The sequence below is a fragment of the Lepidochelys olivacea genome, assembly GCF_965140295.1.
Source record: "Lepidochelys olivacea isolate rLepOli2 genome assembly, chromosome: 14".
NCBI lineage: Eukaryota > Metazoa > Chordata > Testudines > Cheloniidae > Lepidochelys > Lepidochelys olivacea.
In genome coordinates, this window is record NC_140424.1 from 33,273,795 (window position 1) to 33,295,120 (window position 21,326).

General features: G+C 48.6%; 1 pseudogene across 1 annotated transcript; it reads left to right on the forward strand.

The window, feature by feature from the left end:
• Positions 1-1,997: 1,997 nt before the first annotated feature.
• LOC311530648 (zinc finger protein RFP-like) lies at positions 1,998-21,283 on the forward strand (annotated as a pseudogene). The gene is made up of 7 exons: positions 1,998-2,713; positions 6,820-6,915; positions 7,761-7,991; positions 8,301-8,323; positions 10,432-10,547; positions 14,164-14,223; positions 20,376-21,283. The product of its transcript is annotated as a zinc finger protein RFP-like (transcript).
• Positions 21,284-21,326: the final 43 nt, after the last annotated feature.

Here is a 21,326-nt window from a genome sequence, read left to right on the forward strand (position 1 = left end):
CAGTGTTTGAGCATAGAACAGACGTAGGTAGCTCCTGGCCAGTAAAGCTCACCAAAATCAAGTTGTACTTTAGCAAGAAGAAAGTGTTTGAGTCTGTGTTACAGTTGTCATGTGCCCTATTCCCTGAGTGCTCTGCACCATCTGCAAAGGCAGAGTGCCAGCGTGCAGGATGGGGGTTCTGGGTCATCCTGCAAAGAGGGCAGAGCTGAGGCTGTGTTGCCATTTACATTAACTCTTTATTTCCTGGTTTTCAGAAATTTTAGTTTTGATGAACTTGAACTTTTGATGTCAATGAGCAACCCGAACTCTCCTTTAACAAAGTTGTGGGGTTCTTTGTTTGCCTGGGGCTTTTGCTTGTTTGTTTGTTTTGCTATTTAATTTCCTAGTATTTTAAATGGAAAGATACTTGTTGTAAGAGTTAATGATCACTTAGACATTTGTAGTTCTCATCTACATTTTACAGCTGATACAATACTGTGACAAGAAAATAACAGAAAGACCTACGGAGAATTTGGGGTTGACAGCCCACCCGTGCCAAGCCCCCCCCAACTTCCTCTGCCACTTACCCCCATATCACCACTGACATTTCTTCAGACGAAACAATAAATAATTATAATTATAAAGAAACTTTGGTGGAGGTGAATGTTACCCACAGGTTTACATTTCAGTCTGAGATTTGTGTCCAGGGTGGATAGAATCTATGAATTTCATGAAATACTGTGTTTTTATTTCATTTTGTTGTCATTCTGTTTTGTGTTTTGGAACAAGCTGTATCTCAGGAATATCTTGATCCAATGACCCTAAATTTTAATCACTAACCCTACTCTGCTCTCCCATCTGGGTGAAATTAGTGAGTGAAATTTTAATCATGTGTAATGTATATAAAGAAACAAATACTAGCTAAAAGGCAGATAAGGTTACTCATGTGCAGTTTCCCACCACAGCCCCAATCTTTAAAAGCAAGGTGTGATAGAGCTTTCAATGGCCAGATGAACTAGTGGCTAGTTTGTTGCTCAAAGGGGATTTAGGGGGATCTGGGCCACACACCCCCTCCATCAGGTCCCAGCCCAGGGCCCAGTGTGGTTCAACCCCTAAACAGGGGAGATGAGTCTCTCTCTCCCTGTCGGGGGGGCAGGGGGGGCCTTCAAAACCAGTTTCCTCAGGCTGCTTCCTTCTAAAGTCTCTTTAGTTTGGGGCACAGCCCCACTAGTCCAGTTGCCCCACAGTTGGGGCTTATCTGCAGGCTGCCCTTGGCTTACTTGCCTCCAGTGGCTGCGTTGGCTGGCAAGTCGCTACTCCGTCCCTTCAGGCAGGCAAACAGGGAGCTCCTGCCCCCTCACCAGTCATCCCCTGGCTGAGCTGGCTCCCTTCTTTTCTCCTCCCTCCAGGCCTGGCATTGGCTGCAGGTATAACGGGGCAGGGCTAGCTGAACCCAAAGGTTTTCTTTGATCCCTGCTGTGACAGTCGGCATTTCTCTTCTCCTTCATAGAAGGAAATATAGATTTAAAGAGAATACCTACCCCATTCCTGGCTACACACTTCTAAAATCATTCACTGGCAATAGGACACTGCCCCATCCCAGGTAAGTACCTTTGACAGAAGAGTTCTACACACGACACTGAGTGTGTTCATCTCACTCACAATGTAAAGCGAATTCTGACCTGAGCAAAAATGGCTTGTGCCTGGAACATGGCCAGGGCCCAGGTTGGTGGGGAATAACACTATGTTAAAACTTTCTTGTACATTATGAGGCCTGTAGGCATAAGGGCTCTGCTCAGATAGAAGTTGCCAGAGTCTCACCTAATCACAAGCTTCAAGGAGCTTGGGGTTCTAACAAACACATCAACTGTCATGAAGCTCATGAAAAAATCATGAAGGTTGGCAACACTGCAAGGCCCTTTTACACTGAACCAGAACAGCCTTAGCGTGCATGAGAATCAGTCCTTGGAAACAGTCCAACTTAACCAAGTTTTTAGCCTGTGAATTTAACAATTTCCTTCCTTGAACACACAGATCCTGCTTCTGCAAGCTCACCATCACAGGTGGACATTGGTGTCTTTGTGAAGCCCCAGTGACCCTCCACACCAGCACAGGGGGCTGGTTGCAGCACCAGAGCCCTAGTGATTCATTTTTCAGAAAAGCCTCTGGGGCTATAATGTTACCAGCTGGTACCTTCCAGCTCACCAAATCGGATGAGTCAGTGCCAGGTAGGGAAACGCCCAGTTGTTTTTGCAGGAGGAGCATATTTCTGAGCTCAGGAAAGTGAAACTTACACTTACACTGTCCAGAGGGAGCCATGGCCGCAGAGAACCCCATGGAAAGTCTCCAGGATGAAGCTAGTTGTCCCATCTGTCTGGAATATTTTCAAGACCCAGTGATTATAGACTGTGGGCACAATTTCTGCCGAGGCTGCATCAGCCGGTGCTGGGAGGGATCTGACTCAGAAGTATCCTGCCCTCAGTGCAGAGAAACTGCTCAGCAGAGAAACCTCAGACCAAACAGGCAGCTGGCAAATGTTGTAGAAATAGCCAAAAAGCTGAGTTTCCAGGCAGGAACAGGGTCAGGAGGGGATAGTGTGTGTGATGAGCACCAGGAGCCTCTCAAACTCTTCTGTGAAGAGGACCAAACCCCCATTTGTGTGGTGTGTGACAGATCTCAGGCTCACAGAGCTCATGCTGTGGTTCCCATAGAGGAGGCTGCCCAGGAGTACAAGGTAGGGAACTTCTCTCCAGCCTAATGGGAAATAATTTTGAATTTTAGTTACAGGTTCATTTAATCACAAGTTGCCAGTCACACATACTCTCTCTCTCCTACAGCTATTGATGTATCTGCATCATTCAGCTCTGTAAAGAAAAAATGTATGAAAAATTATATAGCAACTCCTTGATAAAGGCCTCAGGCCCAGCAGGGAGATGAGGTTTCCCACTGGGATTCTGAATTCCTGTGTTCCTCCATAAGGGATTAAATTCAGATGCCAGCCTGCATTAGAGGAGGCCACTGTGCTAAACCCTGTGTGGATCCCAAGCAGCTTGAGTCCACACACAAAAGGGCTCCAGACAGTGCAGGTCCATGCTGAACACCATGGGCATTAGCCTGGGTTGCCACAAAACTAACCTGGGAAGAGCTGTCCTGTGCCAGTCTGAACTGTTTTATTGTGTATGTGGGCAAGGACCAGCCAGAGTGGTTCCATTAGTCCGACAATGCAGCCTTTTGAAATCTTCCAGAATCCACTGCTTCTGGCTACTTTTCCAGGGATGCTGGGTACCTACACAGAGGGCATTGCCACTGAAAGGGTTTAGAACAGCACTAAGTCAAACTCCAGCCATTCTTAACACTAATCAGCATCTCTAGTAGGGTTTGCTTTAGTGCTTAAGCAAGTTCTGCCCAACCAATATGCTCCCCAGGGGTTCAGGGCTGAAGTTCAATGGTCCTGGTAGTTCCTGTTGTTTGTATCACAAAGTAAGCTAAACCTTCTCAAAAATAGATTTATTTGTTCCCCACCATGGCCCATTAACACCTAATATCCCGAGACCAACACATATACAACGCTGCATATAACACCTGGGATTTGTATCATTTTGTGAGTTAAACCTTCTCAAAAACAGGTTAATTGATTCACCATCATGTGACTCCAGTTTCTTGCTGGTTTAATTCTATGGAGAAAGGGGACAAATAATTCAAAACAGTCTCAATATAAAACACTCCCTGTCTCTGTTAATGAGGTTTCATTTCCTTGGTGTTCCTGATGTTGCCGGCACCCAGTGCCGAGAGGCTGAACAACAGCTTGAGTGGTTCGTTACCCGGTGTGCTACACCCAATAATCACAACGGGGTGGAGAAGCAGAAAAGTTTATTTGCAGCTGCAAAAAGGTACAGGGAGAATAAAATCTCAAATCCTGCACCACAGAGCAGGAAGTTACACAGGCTTTTATACATCCTTTTTCCCAGCATACTTATCCAATAGCAAGCTGCTCCAAGTATCCATATAGCCAGCCAATCCAGTTCCCAGCTAGTTCCCTGATTCTCTGTATCATTTGTTAAACTATACATAAAGCTGCTTTATTCAGCATTGTTCTTCCATATCTCCCCTGTTTGGCCTTGCTTAGTTTCAGGCAGACTCTGCAACATACTGTTGCAGATTCTCAGCATAACTGCTGTGTGTGCCTCCAGGCGGGGGGGGGGGGGCAAGGACACTTGGGCCTAGCATGCAGAGCTGCTGCGAGTGCCTCCAGGCAGGAGGGGGGGGCCAAGGACACCGGGGGGCTTCATCGACACTCGTAGTCTTCCATCCCCTCGAGTTACCTAGTGGCCATGCCCCAGTGTTCCCAACAACTCCCCCCTTTGAGAACACTCAACAGCCTTGGCTCTGAGTTTTCTCACTTGGGCTACTTATTTCTTTACAATATGACTTTGCATAAGCACTTTGTGATAGCCCTGAAGAAAATGACTTATTAACTTTTGCAAAAGGGCCCTGACACATGATACCGCACAGCATAATACCAGTAATACAAGCAGTACAGGAAAGAGAAATTTCAATAGCAGGCTAAATAAACCACCAAGCCAAGACGACAAAACCCAGCCTGAAAACAAGGTTTGCAACCAATCGTTCTCTGGGGCAGTATAGGCAACCTGTGCTCCGGCTCGGGCATGGGCCTCAGCCTGTACCACCTTTTCATAGATCTCATAACTGCTATCATTTACATATACACAACATCGGGGCCCGATGAGGGCACAAACCCCTCCTTGGGATGCCAAGAGATAGTCCAAAGCCAGCCTGTTTTGGAGGGAAAACGTCCTGAGCTGCTGTACCTCTTTATTTAATGTTTTTACTGCTGACCCTAAATCACTAACCGAGTCCTCTAACTCTAAGGCCACTTTTTCAAGTACCATCTGCAGCCTTACAGTATAGCGGCCTATGCATGCCAGGGCTGGCCCGGTAAACAGTGGCGCTATTCCCAGTACAGAGCACCCTACCAGCTTCTCGGTTGTGAGGGGATTCTTCATATTGCCCGCCAATGCCTTAGTCAGTCGCCGCAGGGTCTTTTCTCGTGACTCAACAGAGGTGTCTCGGGCATTTTTAATCTTTTCTTTGGGCAGTGTGGCAGTTATGGAAAGATGAGGAACTCCATGAGCTATATAACAGCTACCTGTCCAGTTGGCTGGCAGCACCTTGTAAGCCTTTCGGCCACATACAAAATAGTGACCCTGTAGGGCCCAATAAGGACTGTTTCTTAAGGGGATTCCTGGGATATTTAAGGCTGCTTTGGCTGCTTTTTTAAACAATTCATATGCCCCTAGGGGGGCATCCCATTCTCCTGATTGGGTACAAGTGGGGGCATTTCTAATTGTGCCGTTCAAATTACACTCGCCATAGGGACCACTACAAACCCACCATTGGCTTGCTACATTGGAGATATTAACTGGACGGCAAGTTACATTTCCAAACCCCTTTTTTGTGATAAGATTATTTGTAAGTGTTTCCCTAAAAGGGGAGGAACCATTACACCCACACCGTTGGCCTCCCCTGTTGGTCTTTATCCAATACCCATCAGCCCACTGTGTAATAACACAGGAGCTCTTTCCCACAGGATGCCCATAGGGATCAGATTGGTTTCGGGTAAAACATAACACTCCCTCAGTGAGTACTGCAACTGAATACTCCTGGTCCTGATAGGTGGCTTGCTGTAAAGAGGTCTTGTTCCAGAACGGTGAGTCCGTTCTTTCCTGCTCTTTGGTGGTGGCTAATTCTGCTAGGGTCAAGGGCAACATGTCAAGGGGCATTCCCGTTTTGGGGGATAGTGGAGTTGGAGCACACACCCAGCAATCAGTCTGGTTTGTTAAAGTAGCAACATGGTGCGCAAGCAAAACAAAGGAGTTATGCTCCCGATATGCACAATTTGGAAATACCAATACAAAGAATAACAATGTTACCCAATTAATTATTACCAGAGTCTTTCCAACCCAGGGTCTCCAGTACCTGGGTGGGCCCATTTTAGCATTAAGGTGCCCGCTATTTGTGTCTTTTAAACAGTAGCTTTAGCCCGAGATCTCACTAGATGAGGAGTCAGCAGGTTGGACGGTCCACTGTTCTGCTGACGAGGGGGCAGGTACTGCCTTCAGACGAGAGTGATGGATCCAGTTCTTGTGTCCCTCGATCTTTGCCGCTGTATGGGAGATCAGCAGGACGGTATAGGGTCCTTTCCACTTTTCCTGGAGAGGCTCGTCTTTCCAGGTGCGAACAAGCACAGAGTCACCGGGCTGTAAGGAGTGAACGGGAGAGTCCAAGGGGACAGGCTGGGAATCCTTGGTATACCTGTGAAGAGACAAGAGAACAGCAGACAGGGAACACATATACTGTGACAAAAAACCATTACCCAACTCCCATTCCCCTGACAGAACCGGGGTGCCATTCATGGGCCATGCCCTTCCAAACATAATTTGAAAGGGACTGAGCCCTAATCTACCCTTTGGGAGAACGCGGATACGGAGTAGGACGAGGGGCAAAGCATCAGGCCATCGCAGTGAGGCTTCTTGGCACACTTTTGAGAGATGCCGTTTAAGGGTCTGATTGGTACGCTCCACTACACCACTGGCTTGCGGTTTCCAGGGCGTATGGAGTTTCCAGGGGATCTGTAAGGCATGTGAGATGCTTTGAATGGTTTTTGACGTGAAGTGTGTCCCGTTGTCAGATTCCATCCACAGGGGGAGTCTGGTAGGGTTGACAGTCACCTACAGAGTCTTCGGTTTGATATGGAAACCCCCCACCCCACCCCAAGCACTCTCAAAATGAAACCTCCCAAAATCATTTCTGTTTCTTCAGGAAAAGATTCAGGCCCATTTGGAGATTCTGAAGGAAGAGAGAGAAAAGCTTCTGAGATTTAAAGTGACTGGAGAGGGGAAAAGCCTGGAGTATCTGGTAGGTGCCCATTGTTATTAACTTGCAGTGGGCCATCTGTTAGGAAGCTGGTCTCGGGACCCCCCACCCATGGCTTCTCCCAGCAGCCTGGGCTCCCTGGGCCTCTTTTATCCTGGCCGGGCTCCAGCTTCCAGCCTGGCCGGGAGGCTGGACCTCGGGGAGAAGAGGAGCGGTAGATGGCTGGGTCTGTGGTGAAAAGTGGATGGGCCAGGCCCCTTGGCTTCCCTTTGTGGGTGCACCTGGTAGGACATCTGTTTGTAGGCAGCTTCCTCCATGGACTTGGGGAATGTGGGCTTTGTGTTTCTTCATGGGCATGGATGTCTGTGTTAGAGTCCTATGTCTTCGCACACATACACACACCGGCCCTGAGAAATCCTCTCTCAGGAGCAGGACCACATCATATTCTGTAGAATCTAAGCTTCCATTCCAATTAATGAGTTAATTTCTAGCCCTTGTGTCTTTCACAAAACTCCTCCCAAGGTGAGCAGACTATGTCTCGTGCAGTGCTATCTGCCTGAGTCTGCAGACATTTCTTGCATTGTTAATTATTTCTCTCCCCTCGCATCTCTGTTAATGTAGTGCTCAGTCCTGCTGGCTGCTGCTCTGGGTCTGGCTTAACACAGTGTGCTGACTATGTCAGACATAGAAACATACCATGAAAAAATGTTAGGGACAAATGGGAAAGTGGTAGAAAATCCTCTCCCTAGTAACGACAGGGTATAATCATGTGTTAGACATCACAGAATTTTCAAAGAAATTCTCCCTCCTGCAGAATCAGCACTCCATGAACGGACCCTAGACTCTCTCTCTAACCCTTACCTTTCCTTTCTTTTAAAAAAAAATAGATACAGACACAAAACAAGAGGCAGAAGGTTGTATCTGAATTTCAGCAACTGTGGCAGTTTCTAGAAGAAGAAGAGCAACTCCTGATGGCCCAGCTGGAAAATCTGGAAAAGGCGATTGTGAAGATACAGAATGACAATGTCATTAAAATGTCTGAGGAGATTTCCCGTCTCAGCAACTTGATCAGTGATCTGGAGGGGAAGTGTCAGAAGCCAGCAAGTGAATTCCTGCGGGTGAGACTGAGTTATAAACATCCCTGATCCAAACACAGGGACAGGACAGCTCCTGAATCATGGGCACTGGAGACCAGCAGTCAGAGGTCACAGTGTAATTCAGTGTGTGCATTCCTGAAATGTGAATTATTGTTTCTCTTTGAAGAATTACAGACTCATTTATATTAGAGATGACATTAACTCAGCAAATCCATGGCCCTAGGGCCAAGGCAGGGCCTCTTTTACCCCTATCTGCAAAATCCCTTCTCTGGGATCCCCAGTGGGCAGCATTTGGGACTAAAATTGTTTTTCTGTCTCTTTCCTCTCTAGGATGTCAGAAGCACCTTGAGCAGGTATGTGGCTCTATTTCACTTCCCCTCATTCTTCACGATGCTGTGAAAGGGCTTGGAGAGTGTATCGACTCTACATTTCATAAAAATATGAGAATGGCCATACTAGGTCAGACCAGTATCCTGTCTTCCAACAGCAGCCAATGCCAGGTGCCCCAGAGGGAATGAACAGAACAGGTTATCGTCAAGTGATCCATCCCCTGTCACCATTCCCAGCATCTGCCAAACACAGGCTAGGAACACCAAGCTGGTTTATAGCCACTGATGGATGTATGCTCCATGAACTTATCTAGTTCTTTTTTTAACCCTGTTTGTGTCTTGGCCTTCACAACATCCTCTTCCACAGGTTGACTGTGCGTTGTGTGAAGAAATACTTCCTTTTGTTTGTTTTAAAACTGCTGTCTATTAATTTCATTTGGTGACCCCCTAGTTCTTGCATTATGAGAAGGAGTAAATAACACTTTCTTATTTACTCTCTCCACACCAGTCATGATTTTAAAGACCTCTATCATAGCCCCCCTCTTAGCCGTCTGTTTTCTAAGATGAAATGTCCCAGTCTTATTAATCTCTCCTCATATGGAAGCTGTTCCATAACCAGTATCATTTTTGTAGTGCTTTTCTGAACCTTTTTTGAGATGGGGTGACCAGGTCTGCATGCAATATTCAAGATTTTGCATGGATTTATATAGACGCAATGTGATATTTTCTGTTGTATTATCTATCTCTTTCTTAATGATTCCCAACATAGTTAGCTTTTTTGACTATCACTGCACATCGAGGGGATATTTTCAGAGAACTATCCACAATGACTTCAGGATCTCTTTTTTGAGTGATAGCAGCTAATTTAGACCCCCTCATTTTATAACTATAGATGGGATTATGTTTTCCAATTTGTATTACTCTGCATTTATCAGTATTGAATTTCATCTGCCAAATTTTTTACCCAGTCACCCAGTTTTGTGAGATCCCTTTATAACTCTTCACAGTCTGCTTTGTACTTAACTATCTTGAGTAGTTTTGCATTATCTGCAAATTTTGCCACCTCACTGTTTACCCCAGATCATTTATGTATATGTTGAATAGGACTGATCCCAGTACAGACCCCTGGGGAACACCACTATTTATCTCTCTCCATTCTAAAAACTGATAATTTGTTCCTACCCTTTGTTTCCTATCTTTTAATCAGTTACTAATCCATGAGAGGACCTTCCGTCTTATCCCATGACAGCTTACTTTGCTTAAGAGCCTGTGGTGAGGGATCTTATCAAAGGCTTTCTGAAAATCTAAGTACACTATATCCACTGGATCCCCCTTATCCACATGTTTGTTGACCCCCTCAAAGAATTTTAGTAGATTGGTGGTGCATGATTTCCCTTTACAAAAACCATGTTGACTCTTCCCCAACAAATCATGTTCATCTATGTATCTGATAATGCTGTTCTTTACTATAGTTCCCCAGGGCACTGCAGCAAAATATATGGGGCAAGGTCACGTTCAGAATGTAATTCCCATTTATGCATTTAATCCTCACCCTTTAACGCAGGACTCTTGAATTATCTATTCAGTGGGAAAGATTGGCCTACAGTATTTCCTAGAGATGTTACATCCCTGGGGAATTGGCTGCCTCAGAACCCCGAGGATCAATATGGGCCTTTCACCTCAAGGCACTGGTTACAATCATGCCCTGGACAGCAGGAATCAAGAGTCTTTACCACCTCAGGACTGTTTGGAGACCTGTGTGGAAGGAACTGGTGGGGGCGGGGGCCCCTGAGGTTTCAATCTAGTTCCTGAAAGAACAATCTGATAACACTGTGCGCATGAAATATGGGAACATACTAGTATTAGTGCATGGAGGCGAAGGAGTGAATTGGTCATGAAAACATGATTCCCCTTTGATGTACAGATCTGCTCTGTCCAGTCCAGAGATGAAGAATATTAATGGGGCCTTTAGGGAAAGGTTGCACTGCCATGGCCAGTGCTGTGCCTGCTCTGAGACTGGGAGAAGTGGAGGAATTCTAACTCCAGGCCCGTAAGAGCAGCAACTTCCACTAGCAAGGAATTATAATGAGTCACTAAAAGAAACATAATATCATGAAATTCTTCCTCTCCAGGTGCGAGAAGGGGAAGTTCCTCCAGCCAGTGGAGATTTCTCCTGAGCTGGAAAAGAGACTCAGTGATTTCTCCCAGCAAAATATTGCTCTAATGGAGATTCTGTGGAAGTTCAAAGGTACTGAGAAGGGATCTAGGAAAGGAAACCAGGGTGTGTCTCTGGGACTATGGGTGGAGATGGGCTCTGGGCAACTGGTTCAATTAGATTATGTACCTATTTAATAACAAGTAGAAAGCAGACAAACTGAGCAGATGAAGTAAGGGCCCAGGTACCAGGATCTTTCACATTGTTTCACTCTGTGAACTTTGGTACAATCATTAAGGTAAAAATGTACAAAATTTGGGGTACCTCAGTTTCTCTCTTCCAACTACAGAACTACGGGGCATGTGCTCCAGAGCTTTTTAGCAGCCCCACATGCAGCTGGAGTCCGTAGGATCTGCAGGTGCCCATTACCAAGGAACTCCGGGCCCCAGGTGCCTAAGGCCTTGTCTATCTACACCACAGAGTTTTGTCGATTCCAGTTACGCCAACAAACAGCCACTACTATAATTAAACCACTGTTGCATGTCCACACTGTGCTCCTTGTGTCGGCAAAGCACATCCACAATAGTAGCTTTGCATTGACACAGACAGCTCTGGGTAGCTATCCCACTGTGCCACTGGTCAGAAGGTGCTTTGTGAAGGGTTTGCAATGCCTCATGCAGGCAGGTAGAGAGTCACATGGTGAAGGTTTTTCAATCTCATTGTTCCATGGGCATCCTACTGTATGGCCAGCTATTTTTCAACTGCCCTGGCAACCTGCACCCCAGCCATCACTGTCAGAAAGCATGGATACTACGCTGCTGTTCAGTATTGTGCTGTGCTGTGTATTGTGCTTGTATTGAACACAAGGCTATAGGGGGAACCCAATGGGGGGCTATTTGGCTGGAGGATGCCTTGAAGGAGCATTTTAACACTGAGCCACAGTAACGTGTGTTGCTGTAGTGTGCTGAACCTGGCATTGTTTCTTTGCACTGTGCTATGAACCTTGTAATGATTTCTGTGTGTGCCTGAAAAGTTACACATCTTAGATCCCTTTTTAGAGTAACGCTTGATAATATGACCAAACTGACACTGCTGAACAGTAATTAGGGTTACCATACGTCCGTATTTTCCCGGACATGTCCAGCTTTTTGGTTCTTAAATCACCATCTGGGAGGAATTTTTAAATATCTAAAAACGTCTGGGATTTTGCCACATCGGTTGGGAAGCCCTTTGTCCCGATATTGGGGACCGCTCACCTCACCACACACACCAAAGTCCCGGGGCTGGTGGCGCTTCCTGGGGCAGCTCCCGGCACCTGCCCGCTGGCAGGAGCCTGCAGTGTGGGCGGCCCCTTGGCACAGAGGCAGAGGTGGTCTCCGCGTGCTGCCTCCTGCCCAATCAGAGCTGCGGGGGCAGAGCCTGCAGGTGCCGGCAGCGGGCAGCGAGCCCTCCGCCCCCGCCCTGACCCGACCTGACCCGAACCTAGGAGCCAGAGGGACCTTCCGGATGCTTCCTGGGAGCCGCCCCAGGTAAGCACCGCTGGGACTCCCCACCTCGCCCCCCGGAAGGTGCCTCTGGCTCTTAGGGTCGGGTCGAGTCAGGGGTGGGGGGGGAGGGCTCTCTGCGTGCTGCCGGCACCTGTAAGCCCCACTCCATGGCTACGGCAGCTCCCATTGGTGCTTTTCTTTGGTGCTGGCCAATGGGAGCCACGGAGCTCACGCTTGTGGCGGGCGCAGCCCGTGGAGACCCCTTGGCTGCCCCTGATCCTAGGAGCCAGAGCGACCTGCGGCAGGAGGGGTGAGTAGGCGAGTGGGGCATGGTGGTGAAGAGGCGAGCGGCGAGGGAGCCAGTGGCTGGCTGGTGGGTGGGTGAGGAGGCAAGTGGCAGGCGGGGAGGGTGAAGAGGCGAGCGGCGAGCCAGCGGTGGGCAGTGAAGAGGCGAGCGGCGAGCCAGCGGTGGGCAGTGAAGAGGCGAGCGGCGAGGGAGCCAGGAGCGGGCGGGGTCCAATGGGGCAGAGAGGGGGCAGAGTTGGGGACTTTGGGGAAGGGGTTGGAATGGGGGCGGGGAAGAGGTGGAGTTGGGGCGGGGGCAGGTGGGGCAAGCAAATACCCCCTTACCCCCCCCCAATGTAGTGTCCTCTTTTTTGAATATTCAAATATGGTAACCCTAACAGTAATACAAGAAGCCCACAGAAGTGTGTGTTTGTGTGGGGGGGTTGTGCATGAGAGAGAGAGAGAATGTGTTGGCGGAGCGTGTGAGAGACTGTGTGTGTGGGGAGTGTGTATGTGAGAAAGAGAGACAAATTGTGTATGGGGGACTTCCTAGGGCTTTGAAAGGGGAGGGACACATGTCTACATAGCTGGATGAATGGCAGCAGATTTCCAAACAGTGAGCAGAGCGGTTACGGTGGGCATCGTGAGATACCTTCCGGAGGCCAGTTACAGCAACGTAACAAACACAGTGTCTACACTGACACTTTGTTGATCTAACTTTGCTGCAAAAATCTCTATGCCTCCCATTGAGGTGGTTATATTTTGTCAGTAAAGCAGGAGAGTTTTGTCACCAAGAGGTGCATTGTAGTGTGTACACCTCCACTGTTTTGTCAATGAAAGCTGCCTTTTGCCGACAAAACAGTGTAGACAAGGCCTAAAGGTCGGCACCCAAAACGTAAACCCTCAATTTAAGGCCACTTTTGAAATGTGGACCCAGCTCACCATTGTGCTCTGGCCCCGTGTGGCAGCTTGTGTGGGCCAAAGGGGCTGTAGGGAAGGTGTAAACCCAGGGGAATCCTCGCAGCACAGGAGCCTCTTGTGCCTCCAGCTCCTCCACAGCAGCTGCAGGCTCAAGGAGTGTTCCCGGGAAAGCAGGGAATAGAGTGGAGTTGTTGAGGGCTGGGCAGAGGAGGAAGGGGTGGAGCAGGAATAATGGGGTGTGGCCAGGGTAAAGCTGTGCCTTTGACACTGCCTCCGGGAGAAGTCATCTAGGGGCCACTGGACCAGAGGTGCAACTCAGGCTGGACCTCCGGACTTCCGCAGCCTGTGCCAATGTCTGCACTGACCCCAGCAGCTACTGAATAGGAGAACCACAAACTGCTTCCCCCATCTCTTTACCAGTGCAGGGGTGAATGAGGCCCATTGAGCCAATTCTCTCCCTGACTCAGTTTCCACATTTATGAAATAATTTTAAGATTATTTGTATTTCAGTCTATGCAGAATGAAAGCCCCATTGTGCTGAGCTCTGTACATATACTGAGCTCTGTACATATACTGAGACCCAAAGAGCTCACAATTCAGGCTCCTCATCCTGAAAAGTCTCAGCATCCCACTGATGTGAAAGAGGCCAATGTTTGTAAAGTTACATTAATGCTAAAATCTTTGCAGGATCTGGCCTGGCTCATGACAAAATGTAAAAGGAGAATGAGAAATCAGCTGGGTTTGGAGGATGAGGGAACAGAAAATCTGTCTTCCACATAGTGTCTCTTTGAGTGGTTCTGAGGCTTCATGGATATTGGTTCTGTTGATTTGAGACGCTTGAATGAAAGAGAAAATAGGATGATTCATATTAGCCTTTGTTAAAAATCTGGGTGTGTCTCTGTCTCTCTTCAACTGTTTTTCTCTCATAATTAAAATACAATTATGTCAATTAAGAGTGAGGATGTCACAAATATGACAGCATGAAATATCATCTGTCTTATCCTTTCCCCCTCCAGACATTCTGTCATCTGAACTGGAGACAATAAGAGGGAAATCCTTAGGATCACACAGACCAGGTGAGACTTCAGGTGGAGATTATCATTAAATAAAGAGGAAAATCCCATGAAAATGTTTTCATGAACTTCTAGATAAATGTACAAACCAAACCAACACTGACCATGACACACACCCCTAAAAATAAAAATAAAAACAAAAACATGAAATACTAAAAGAAAAGGAGGACTTGTGGCACCTGTGGCTCATGAAAGCTTATGCTCAAATAAATTGGTTAGTCTCTAAGGTGCCACAAGTCCTCCTTTTCTTTTTGCAAATACAGACTAACACGGCTGCTACTCTGAAACATGAAATACTAAGAAATCCCAAGCCGAAATCACACAAACAATCCTGATACCATCCTTAGTGTTGAGTCCCTGCACCCACTGACGAACAGAAACACTCTCCCTGACCAAGAAACACTCTGAGGCTAGGCCTACATAGCAATGTAAGCGTAAGGGATTTGAGTCAGCTGACCTCTTGTCAGGGAATCCTGGGCTTGAGCATCAACACTGCATTTTAACTCTAGGTTAAGAATTTTCTGCACTGGGGGGAAACTCGACTGCCAATCCTGTTTCCTAACTGTGGTGGTGCTATTGATGGGACGCGGGTGCCCGTAAGGAGCACGTGAGTACATACGCCGCGTAATTAGCTCATTTGGTGGCTGTCTCCATTTGAGAGGGCATTATACTGAATTACTGTCTAGTCGGATAACTGGGTTCTCCAGCTCTAGGCTCGGTCACATTGGCAAAAACATGCCCCTGGTGCCTGTCCTAAGGATAATGAGGACATCAGTCTCCAGGGTGTCAAACTATTACAGTGAAACTTTGTAATTCTTAATTTTTCAAATACGATGATCAATGATCAAGTTTTTGCTTGCTTGCTTGATTTTTTCAGTTTGTTTTGAAGTTTGACATAAAATGAAGGTGTCAGAGGGAAGACACACACACATTCCAGTCTGGCTGCTGCTTGCTGCAAAGTGGCAAAATCCATCCCCAAGGCTTGGGATGCAGTGTGCTCCAGCAACCCTGGGGAATCCCTTATCCCTGCCATCACCACACCCCCAGACCTCTGGGATGCTGCGGAGAAGTTTTGGTGCTGGCTCCCACTGACCACCCTAACAGTGCATGCTGCCCAGGTGACCCTGCACCTGCAGCCCAAGAGAGGGCAGGAGGGCCTGGAGTAAGGGCCAGTGAGCAGAGCAGGGACCATAGCAGCTGCCCTGCAGGGAGAAGAAGTGGCAGAGCTCTCGGCTCAGTATGGCTGAGGGAAGGATGACCCACCTCCTAACTTTGCTCCCTGCTCCAGGCAAGCTCCGTGCACCACCATGGAGGAGAAACTTCCACCACCACTGTGGGAGGAGCAGGAAGGGGGACCTCTCGGCCAGGTAGTAATGCTGTGTCTGGCATGCTGTGCTGGCTGCCTGTAGCACTGCTCCTCTGCCTCCAGGAACTATAGGATACACCCAGAAGACTTCCACACCCAAGTCAAGCCACGGATGCATGCACATAGGAAACCAATAGGGCTTGGACCCTGGGTTCCAGTTTAACATGGGCTCTGACCCTCCAGACCTGCAGGGTCCTGGGACTCTGGATCAGAGCCCTAGATTAGCATATTTGCAGTGTGGATGCAATGAGGGTTTGGCTTGAGCCCAGGCTCAGACCCTGGCTTAAACTGCTGTGTAGATACACTCTCCCTCACCAATCATTAATGCTGACCCTGGCATTTCCATACATGTCCGTAAGCCCTTTAAATATTAAATTCAAAGGGTTGCCACATTTTTTTCTTTTCCCCTATGTGAGAGGCTCGCTCCGATTGCTCTTCACCAGCATCCCATCTTTCTCTTCAGCTGGGCTGGGCTGAGATCTCCCATTTGAGTTGCTCTCTTTCTCCTCTGTTAGAGATATGGTCCCTCTGTGATGTTGCCACATCCTTCCTGCTCTCTGGGCTGGAGAAGGGGCCACTCTCTGGCCTGAGTGGATCATCCCCAATACCCATCCCCTTCTCTTCTCCCAGGCCAGGGAGAGAAGGACAGGCTCAGTATAGAGCTTCCCCCAGGTTTATATCTATTACCTTCCTCCTCTAACTCCCCTCCCTGCAACTTCAGGTTCTCACCTTCCTCTCTAACCCTCAGAGGAGAAGCTCCAGCAGGAAAAGCAGGGAGATGCTATTTGCATGTACTGGGACATGGTGGATCTACGCCTTCCCAAAGCTAAAGGCCCGTCCCCTCAACTAAGGGGGAGAAACCATGAAGCCCAGGGAACAATGGAGTATTTGGGACAATGAAAGAGAAACCAGGACAAGGAGAGAGGTCAGAAGTTAAAAATGAGGGAGCCAGAAGGGGACACCAAGCAGAGAACCCCAGAGAGCATCTGTTGCTCCTCAAAGGTGTCTAAGGAGTCAGTGAACACTGCCCAGGGGAACTGTGCCTGGAGACATGATTTTAAAAGGGAATGGATATACATGCCACAGTCTCAGAGCACTTCTTCCTCCCTCCAGATTTGTCCTCCTGCAGTGATGTGTGGCCATCTTGGCCATCACCAGGAGGAGATTAATAAGGAGGTCTTGCCACTTTCTGAAGTCACAAATGGGGTGTGTATACATCAGGAGGTGCAGGGAATATTGCAGCCAGAACTTTAGTAAGAGGTTCAAAAAGAGCTGGAAAAGGGGCTGCAAGCTGACACACCACCTAATATCCCCAGTGGGCTGTGGAACAAAAGTGGAGTACAGGCTGGCCCACCACAGTTCCTCATTTTCTCTCCTGTCGGTCCCACCATTTGGAGTCAGGATGGAACACAAAGGCAAGGAAGTGGATGGTGTGGAGCACAAGCATGTACAGATGTTCTCGGGGACTGGTACAGAGGTGGACCAGCTGGATGTCCTTCAGCCAATACAGGTGGCGTGTCAAAGGTGGCTGGGGAGGCTTGTGGTGCAAGAGGTGATGATGAGTTACAGAGGGCCAGCTGTGAGGGATGAGTGGGAAACACCTTCTCACAGGACCTGGTTGAGGAAAGCAAGAGAAGCAAGAGGCTAGGTTGTCCTCACCTTCTGGAACACAAAGGAGGGGACATGTAGGGTGGGCAGCCCCGTGCACTGGCTGAGCACTGTGGGCTCCATCCAGTCACTCTAGTTCTGAGTCTGGTTGTACCATCCAGGGCTATCCTCTGATGCACCAAGGGGGATTCAACCACCTGCACACTAAGGTGTGGAAGAGTAGGGAGATGCAGCTGGGAAGGAGGGGAAAAGCAGCCACCACAGAAAGTCTCAGCAGCCAGGGGGACGAACATAAAAAACATAAAAAAGAAGCTTACAAGAAGTGGAAGGTTGGACATATGACCAGGGAAGAGTATAAAAATATTGCTCGGGCATGTAGGAATGTTATCAGGAGGGCCAAATCGCACCTGGAGCTGCAGCTAGCCAGAGATGTCAAGAGTAACAAGAAGGGTTTCTTCAGGTATGTTGGCAACAAGAAGAAAGCCAAGGAATGTGTGGGCCCCTTACTGAATGAGGGAGGCAACCTAGTGACAGAGGATGTGGAAAAAGCTAATGTACTCAATGCTTTTTTTGCCTCTGTTTTCACTAACAAGGTCAGCTCCCAGACTGCTGCGCTGGGCATCACAAAATGCGGAAGAGATGGCCAGCCCTCTGTGGAGATAGAGGCGGTTAGGGACTATTTAGAAAAGCTGGACGTGCACAAGTCCATGGGGCCGGACGAGTTGCATCCGAGAGTGCTGAAGGAATTGGCGGCTGTGATTGCAGAGCCACTGGCCATTATCTTTGAAAACTCGTGGCGAACCGGGGAAGTCCCGGATGACTGGAAAAAGGCTAATGTAGCGCCAATCTTTAAAAAAGGGAAGAAGGAAGATCCTGGGAACTACAGGCCAGTCAGCCTCACCTCAGTCCCTGGAAAAATCATGGAGCAGGTCCTCAAAGAATCAATCCTGAAGCACTTGCATGAGAGGAAAGTGATCAGGAACAGCCAGCATGGATTCACCAAGGGAAGGTCATGCCTGACTAATCTAATCGCCTTTTATGATGAGATTACTGGTTCTGTGGATGAAGGGAAAGCAGTGGATGTATTGTTTCTTGACTTTAGCAAAGCTTTTGACACGGTCTCCCATAGTATTCTTGTCAGCAAGTTAAGGAAGTATGGGCTGGATGAATGCACTATAAGGTGGGTAGAAAGCTGGCTAAATTGTCGGGCTCAACGGGTAGTGATCAATGGCTCCATGTCTAGTTGGCAGCCGGTATCAAGTGGAGTGCCCCAGGGGTCGGTCCTGGGGCCGGTTTTATTCAATATCTTCATAAATGATCTGGAGGATGGTGTGGATTGCACTCTCAGCAAATTTGCGGATGATACTAAACTGGGAGGAGTGGTAGATACGCTGGAGGGGAGGGATAGGATACAGAAGGACCTAGACAAATTGGAGGATTGGGCCAAAAGGAATCTGATGAGGTTCAATAAGGATAAGTGCAGGGTCCTGCACTTAGGACGGAAGAACCCAATGCACAGCTACAGACTAGGGACCGAATGGCTAGGCAGCAGTTCTGCAGAAAAGGACCTAGGGGTGACAGTGGACGAGAAGCTGGATATGAGTCAGCAGTGTGCCCTTGTTGCCAAGAAGGCCAGTGGCATTTTGGGATGTATAAGTAGGGGCATAGCGAGCAGATCGAGGGACGTGATCGTTCCCCTCTATTCGACATTGGTGAGGCCTCATCTGGAGTACTGTGTCCAGTTTTGGGCCCCACACTTCAAGAAGGATGTGGATAAATTGGAGAGAGTCCAGCGAAGGGCAACAAAAATGATTAGGGGACTGGAACACATGAGTTATGAGGAGAGGCTGAGGGAGCTGGGATTGTTTAGCCTGCAGAAGAGAAGAATGAGGGGGGATTTGATAGCTGCTTTCAACTACCTGAAAGGGGGTTCCAAAGAGGATGGCTCTAGACTGTTCTCAATGGTAGCAGATGACAGAACGAGGAGTAATGGTCTCAAGTTGCAGTGGGGGAGGTTTAGATTGGATATTAGGAAAAACTTTTTCACTAAGAGGGTGGTGAAACACTGGAATGCGTTACCTAGGGAGGTGGTAGAATCTCCTTCCTTAGAGGTTTTTAAGGTCAGGCTTGACAAAGCCCTGGCTGGGATGATTTAACTGGGAATTGGTCCTGCTTTGAGCAGGGGGTTGGACTAGATGACCTTCTGGGGTCCCTTCCAACCCTGATATTCTATGATTCTATGATTCTATGAACTGCCAGGGCATCTCTGCTTATTCTCAGGCATTCAGGAGAGAGAAGCAGCTCCCCAGGCTGGTGTTGTAAATCAGAGACGCTGTGCTCTAATCTCTGTGACCCTTTTCCCCTCCAGACTCTTTCCCACCTGAGCTAGAGCAGGGAAGGGAGGATCTCTGGGATCACACATCCAGGGTGAGCTTTGGGGGAGTTTTTCCTTCCATTAACAGAAAATGTCCATGAAAGCAACTCTCCCACACAGCAATAACCAGAGACACTTGCACTGCCCAGCCCTAAAGCCACCTTAATTGTGATCTGAGAATTTGTATTGACATTGACAAGCCTTTCCAATATTACCTTCAAGGTGGTCAGGAGAGAGAGCCTCCTGGTTGCCACACCCTTCCCCATTTCACCTGGGGGACAGACTGTTCCCCATGGCTCTTCTCCTTTGGGCAGGGCTGGACTCTGCCATTGCAGCTGCTTTGTGGGTTGGGGAGATGGTGTCTCTCTAGTGCTGCCACCTGCAGACCTCCCTTCTCTCTGGGCTGGGAAGGGGCTGCCCCACCCATTGCCACCTCCTGCTTCCTGCTCACTGGCCTTGAACTATTGGCTCTTCCCCTGTGCTGCGAATTCATCTCTGCTCCCAGGCCTGGCAGTGGAGGATGCATTTATGGGAGGAGACTCCCTCTGGGGTTCAAAGTTGGTACCTGCCTCCTCAGGACTCTCCTAATTACAAGCTTTTGCTACCTTCCTTGCCAAGTCTCTGTTGCTGGGAATGAACCAGCCCTAGCTGGGGAGCAGGGAGCTGCAGGCTCTATATTCAAATGAGAAAGTACAGAAGTGGATCCCATTACACAGGTTGAGGAACTGCCAAGCAGGGATGTTAGGGAGTGTGAGAAATGGTCCCAGATTCCCCCAGGGCTGAACTCTGATTCTCTCTCTCCCGTAGTGAATGTGATTCTGGATCCAGACACGGCTCATCCCCGACTCATCCTGTCTGAGGATCAGAAAAGTGTGAAATGGGGAGACACCAGGCAACATCTGCCAAACAATCCAGAGAGATTTGACTCCTGGGCCTGTATGCTGGGCTCTGAGGGATTCACTTCAGGGATATATTGCTGGGATGTGGAGGTGGGGGACAGAGGATTCTGGGCTGTGGGAGTGGCAAAAGAGTCTGTGAGGAGGAAGGGAGAAGTCAGCTTTAACCCTGAAGTGGGGATCTGGGCTGTGCAGTAGTTGGGTCTGTTCCAGGCTCTCACCTCCCCTGCAACCATACTACCCCTGAGCCAGGTCCCCAGGAGGATCCAGGTTTGTCTGGACTGTGAATGGGGCCAAGTGACATTTTTCGATGCTGATAACAAGGCCCCAATCTTCACTTTCCCACCAGCCTCTGTCCCTGCGGAGAGAATCTACCCCTGGCTCTGGGTGGGGGCAGGATCCGAGCTCAGACTGTGTCCCTGAGACACAGGGGGTGGAATATTGCACTGAGGACCCTGAAATCAGCCTCTCTAGCCTTGGAAACTCCAGTCTTTATGACCCTGGAGGGTCCTTGGGGTCTCATGTCTGGACTGTGAAACCACAGAAAGAAGCAAGTAATCAAGATGGAGAAGCCAATCTCATTGCCCAGGGAGCTATTTAGACTGTTTGTCGCTATCTTCTATGGTCCAGGAGGACTCTGGGGAGCTTCAGTCAGACAGTGTCACTAATACATGGGGGGAATTAAAAAATGGGCTTCCCTAGCCCCAGTCATGCTAGTCTCTATGACCCTGGAGGACTCCCGTGTACCCAACCCTCTGGTTCCTTATTCCATCTCCTCCCCCTCCATCTCTGCAGCACCAGGAATTTTGGGAGGCGGGGGGGGGGGGCGCGAGAGAGAAAGGGAGACCCATTGAAGCTGCAG